The following is a 6,000-nucleotide window of genomic DNA, read 5'->3' as shown; positions in this document are numbered from 1 at the left end:
GTATCCTCCCACAAATTTCTTGGGATTTTTATCGATCGTGGGCTGACTTGGAACGCCCAGTTGGCTCATATTCACGTCAAATTGTCATCATTTGTTAACCTTGGACGGTTTTAAGAGGCACGACCTGGGAAGCTACAACAAGTGCACTTCTCTGCCTCTATAGCAGCTTGTTTGTTGGCATTCTTCGTTACTGCCTTCCCGTACTACATGGCCTCAGTCCGACTAACATAAAAAAGCTCCAGTCACTTCAAGCACAGGCACTTAGAGTATGTATCGGCGTTCCAAAATGCACATCCATCAAAAAAAACAAATAGCAGAATCCCACAGTTTTTCCATAATATCTCTTCGCACCCAGGAGACGCTCCGGAATCATATGCGACATCTGGCACGGCATAAGACCCACCATCTAGCGAACATCTCCGAAAGATGCTTCTACAACCGTATTGCCCAAGTGATCGTTGATCACAAGCACGTTCTCCCAACATCTTTTCAATGTCATAAGTTACTCGACATTCCCCCATGGACACTACCTCAAATCAAAATCTACGGTACTATTCCGGGAATCGACAAGAAATCTGTGCTCCCCGCTGTCGTCCTGCGGCAACTGTCCTTATCATACATACATTATGAGCACCGCTCTACGTGTCACATATACACCGACGCGTCCACAACATTTAACCAGTCCTCCATTGGTATTGTAATCCCCGCATTTTCACTTAAAATTGGTCGTAAACTTTCTCATAGGATGCCCTCGACAGCTGCTGAGCTAGTAGCTATTCGCGAGGCGTTAAGATACATTCAGGAAATTCCCCCTCGTTCCTCGAAAATAGTCACTGACTCTAGATCATCCCTTCAATCCCTCCAGTTCCAAGGCGTGAAGAGCCCAAATAGGCAACTCTTATTGGACATCCTCAAATTGCACTGGGACGCAATACGCAACGGTCATTCAGTATGCCTCCAGTGCCAGATGTCGCATATGCCTTGGAGGCATTCAGTATGCCTCCAAGTCATTGCGGCGTCCCAGTAAAGAATCAGCCGACGCTGTAGCAGCAGATGCCCGTAACTCCGTCAATGAAGTACAAGCCCGATATACAAGATCAGATATAAAAGCAACAGTGAACATACTGGGGAAGAGCATAAACAAACGTCTGTGGGACGATCCCACCGATCAAGGAACACGGCTACGCACTATCGACCCGCGCCTAATGTTTGATGTACCTCGAGGTCTCACCCGACGGCGTCTAGCTGTGATACATCGAATACGCCTAAACGTTGCATACACAAATAAGTACTTGTTTATCACAGGACGACTTAATTCGCCAAACTGCGCGAACTGCAAAACTCCGGAAGATTTGATACACATTATGCTGGATTGTCCCGACTATGAAACTGAACGGACACAACTAAAAACATATATTAAGTTATCTCCTCAAGAAGACCTTACCCTCGACAAGATACTGGGACCGTGGAGAAACGAAGCCACCGCCACACTTGCGAGAAAGTCCCTTTTGCGATTCCTGAACACGACTGGCCTCATCAAGAAACTTTAATGTAAAATAAGTTTATGCTGCTTTTTTTTTTTGCTTTTTGTGTGTGTGTGTGCTTTTAGCTTTCTTCACATCTTTTTACCTCTCATCCCCACCCTTACCAGAGCCAGTCAGGAGATACCTCCCGGCTAATTTCTCTGGCTTCCTTTTACCCCATCAATGAAAAACCTACTGGCATGAATGAAAACTGCACCACCAGCACTACCTATGACCAAAATCAGTATCATCAGCACCACCCGAGCTTCGCCCCAAACCCCAATCAACATCATTCACCACGCGGAGATGCGCTAATTTCTTTTATTTCGTGTGTGTTTCTTCGCCCCGCTGAACTTTGTTTCTCGGGTGCGGTTTCGCTGAAAGTCTTCTTTTTTTTTAATGTTTCTTACTAACTGTTTGTTAGCATTGTTTACTTGTTGGGTTTACTTCGTCATGGCGTAGCGCCCGGACGGTGCTGTAGGGAGCGTGTTCGCACGCCTTTGGTTGTGTCCCGTTTAGGGAATGCCCAGAGGAGTTGTTCTTTGTTCTTGCCATGTGCGGCTGAGTTTTTGCGTCTTGATTTTTTTTTTTTACCTTTACGTGTCGTTGACTTCTTTGTCTGACTCTCCACGAGGCGTTGACCATAGGCGTGGACCTACCGCCTTGCCACCGCTGGAACCTAAATCTTTTATATTTTTTAACGCAATTTTCGTTAAAATCGGAGTTGGGCAATTTTATTCTTATTTATTTATTCTTATTTCCTACCCCTCTCCGTTACAATCTCTCCGTGTGTTCCGGACCGTTTCTGTGTCTTCACTTTTGTGTATTACGCAGGTGAAAGGTCTGGTGATCGATCTCATAGAGTTATTACAATAAATGCTAAAGGCTCAGCTGGCGCTAGTGTGCTGTTGCATTTTAAAGCAGACAGCAAGCAGTCAGAAATTGGCTTCCGGTAATGCATTTCTATGGGAAAAAGCGAGTGCATTTTCTCTCTGTGCTCGATTATGAGAGCAAATATCACGAATAATTTGTACGAGCTAGGCACGTGCACATTGTAACATTTCTCAGTCACGCAGACGAAATAATCGGTCTGTTACAGCATTTGTATTTGAAATTCGTGGCATGAAAAACGGTGTTAAAACCGCTTCGTACGTGTATTTATGTGCACTGTCGGACACTCTTAGCGCGAACATTTGGAAAACAAAGGGAGACGGCAAGAACTACGCAGTAACACTGGATAAGTAACTCCTTGTGCACGCAGACGATGAAAATAAATTTAAAGCCACATAATATAGTCAGATTTGCAATAAATAAGTCCTGCTTTATTCTTTCTGCGAAGATGCTTGCTCTGGGTTCAAATCATCACCCGCAAGCTCCAAATCTTTGCAAATAGGGGGAGCCAGAGAGCAGGTGCCCGATAAAAACTGCCCGACATAGGAAATAATAAAAAGACACACCTTTCGTAACTCACATGTTTTATTTTATTTTTTTTTTTTTGCGTTGGAATGTTTTTTTATCTTATCGTAATAGTGCACGACGGAGTCACTTTCATGCAATGACAGGACGGGCATATTAGCAATCTATAAGCACCACCGAAATGCTAGCAAACCTTGTACACACACTACATTCCTTTCGATCGTTAGTTTGCTTAGAATCGTCGCTCGTTTTCACATACCTTCCTTGAAACAGAGGTTTGGGCCTGAAATAGAGCGAAGTTTAACATCGTTCAGTGGTAAAGAAAAATGCGGTAACTAAAACAATTACACTTTCACAATACCAATAAAGGTACATACTATCCGGTACAACCGAAATGACAAAAGTCATTCATGTTATTTTCCGCCGAAGAGAGAAAATTCACGCCCGTTTTCCCATAGGAATACACAGGGAGGCTGGAAATGTCGACTGCATGCTGTTTGCTTCAAGTCCCGTAGACACTAGCGCCAGCTGAGCCTCTAGCGTTTCTATGATCGATCTGTGCGGTGAACGAACCCTAGCGTTTGGCTTCGAAAAGAATTGTATACAATAGATCAATGATGTGGTGAGTTTGTATGTCTTGGTAATAGGACAGCTAATAGCTAGTCATGATAGTTTACAGTGAAAGTTTTATAAATGACTTGTTCCAAAACCGACGCGCCCCATCGCGGCGAAATAGCACGCAGTGCACTCTGGGAACTAGTTGGCCACTCAGTTTCGGTTTCGAGTGAGCAGCAGTTTCATCTCATGCTATCACGCCGCGACCGAACGCGCTGATTGCGTTTTCGATTATCTGACTTTTTAAGAATGTACAATACACTCATTCTCGAGCGATATAAAACGAAGACCAGGGGCACTTTCCTTGGTTCCCGAAACACCCGATAATGTGCGTGCGTATGCAAACGTAGTATAACGTGCTTAGTCACTTCACCCCACGAGTGCATCTCTGAGCTCAATGTCAGTAATCTCGTCTAGTACCAGTGAACTACAACTGAAATTTGGTCACTTGAGCCCTACACGTATTTTGTTTGCCAAACTTCCGCTTCTTGTTACTTCATTGGGCGAAAAGCAAGCCGCATCTTCACAGTATTACCAAAGTTGAGCCCAGCGTTGGCGCATGAACTTTTAATAAATTCGACCTCACTACTGCACAAAAGTTACTATGATGTCTTCCTCGTGTCATCACATATCTCACACTCAAATTTTACGCTGATAGAAGATTGACTTTTCGCAAACACTGAGATCGGCTTGCTACGACGGAGGCCCTAACAAGCGTCCCCCACTCCTCGGTAAGCCTTTTTCGACGAGCTTTTCCTGACGCCCAAGATCTGTGCCTGAACGGTGTGTCTGAAATTATCTCGGCATACTCAGTCAGAAAGAAAGCAAACACATAACAAATATTATAGCCATTAGCAACCGTCAAATGCGCTTTGAATAATTTCGTTCGTTTGGCGCACCACATAGGGGTTCATGCCCGTCCGGCGCACTTCCGGCGAACGGTGCGAGCGACATCCTTTTCACAAGTGCTCGACTTTTGCTTTCTTAAAGGGCAACTCCGCTTCACTTTTGATATTTAGGAAACTATGTAGCCCTCTTCAGTATCATATAGGAAGACCCCATGTCAAACATTACCATCTAATTCCGTTTATATATTTAATAAACTGGCCAGCAAACCCTCAAGCGAGCCAAGTTGCCGAAATCTAATGAGGAAATTAGCGCAAATACAAGGAAGGAAGAATGTTGGGACAGGAAAGAGCGCTACTTACAACTGGCTTTAATTGTGAAAAAAGAAAAAGAAAAAGAAAACAAACCCGGAGAGGGGAACAAAGTACTGACAAAAAAGAAGTGATACAGAGAGCGAAAATAATTAAGGTGAAAATACAAATTAAAATAATAAAATAATAAAATAGAATAAAATAAAATAAAGGCAGATCTGCAGAATCGCATCGGCAAATGCGCAGGCAGTGCAACTAGCAGCACACACACGAGACACCGGCAAACCCTTTGCGAGCATGAAGAGGCGAACTGTTGCCGGTGACCATCCCGCAGATCTATTGGTCACACATGAGTCACTTGCAGTAGCCGCACACACACACACACACGCAGGACACCGGCAAATTCTTCCAGCATGAAGTGGCGACACTGTTGCCGGTACCCAAGCAGCAGGACGCAATTATCAGGGGCACGTGTCGAGGTATCTCAGCTCTTTCTGTGAAAGGAAGACTGACGGGGCACTAACACATTTGCTTTCTTCTTTCTTGATCTTGTACGCTTCATAGATTTCTCTAGCTCTTTTGTCATTGAGATGTTTTAACACCTTGGTCTGATTAAACAAAGGGGTACAATGACAGTCACGAACATGCACCGTAAGATGTCCAGATGGAGAGGCTTTCAGTGAGAGGTCATGCTCTCTCAATCTAACATTGATGCGGCGACCCGACTGCCCCACATAGACCTTTCCACAGGAAAAAGGTACTTCATAAACGACATGACTCTTACAGTCCACGTACTTATGTTGGTGTCTTGTTTGGCATTGAACATTTTCTTCTTTTTTGTTGTTTATTCTTGGGCAAAGTTTTTTGAGCTTGTCCGGTGCTGAAAGTGCTACCTGTACATCATACTTGGAGGCTACTCTCTTGAGATTGTGTGCCAAGCAATGGATATAGGGAACAATAGCAGGACGCCGTGTCTTTTCTGATTTTCGATGTCTTTTCTGTGACGTGAGCAGACGTTCTGCAACATCAAATAAGATTGAGTCAGGAAAACCTGAACACCTCAGTCGGTGAACTTGAGCGTCAAAGCTCTCCCCCGCTGAATGCGGGGGAGAGCTTTGACGCTATTATATTTGCGCTAATTTCCTCATTATGTTTAGCCAACTAGCCCACCAGATGATTTTAATCGCCGAAATCTGCCGACTCTAGCGTGCGGCGCGAGGCGCAATCATCAGCGCAGTCAATAGGGAGTTTTCGTAGATCGTTTTCGCCGTCCCGCAAGGCCCTCCGCA

The sequence above is a fragment of the Ixodes scapularis genome, unplaced genomic scaffold, assembly GCF_016920785.2.
Source record: "Ixodes scapularis isolate PalLabHiFi unplaced genomic scaffold, ASM1692078v2 ptg001158l_1___fragment_2___debris__unscaffolded, whole genome shotgun sequence".
NCBI lineage: Eukaryota > Metazoa > Arthropoda > Arachnida > Ixodida > Ixodidae > Ixodes > Ixodes scapularis.
This window is presented reverse-complemented; position numbering follows the sequence as displayed.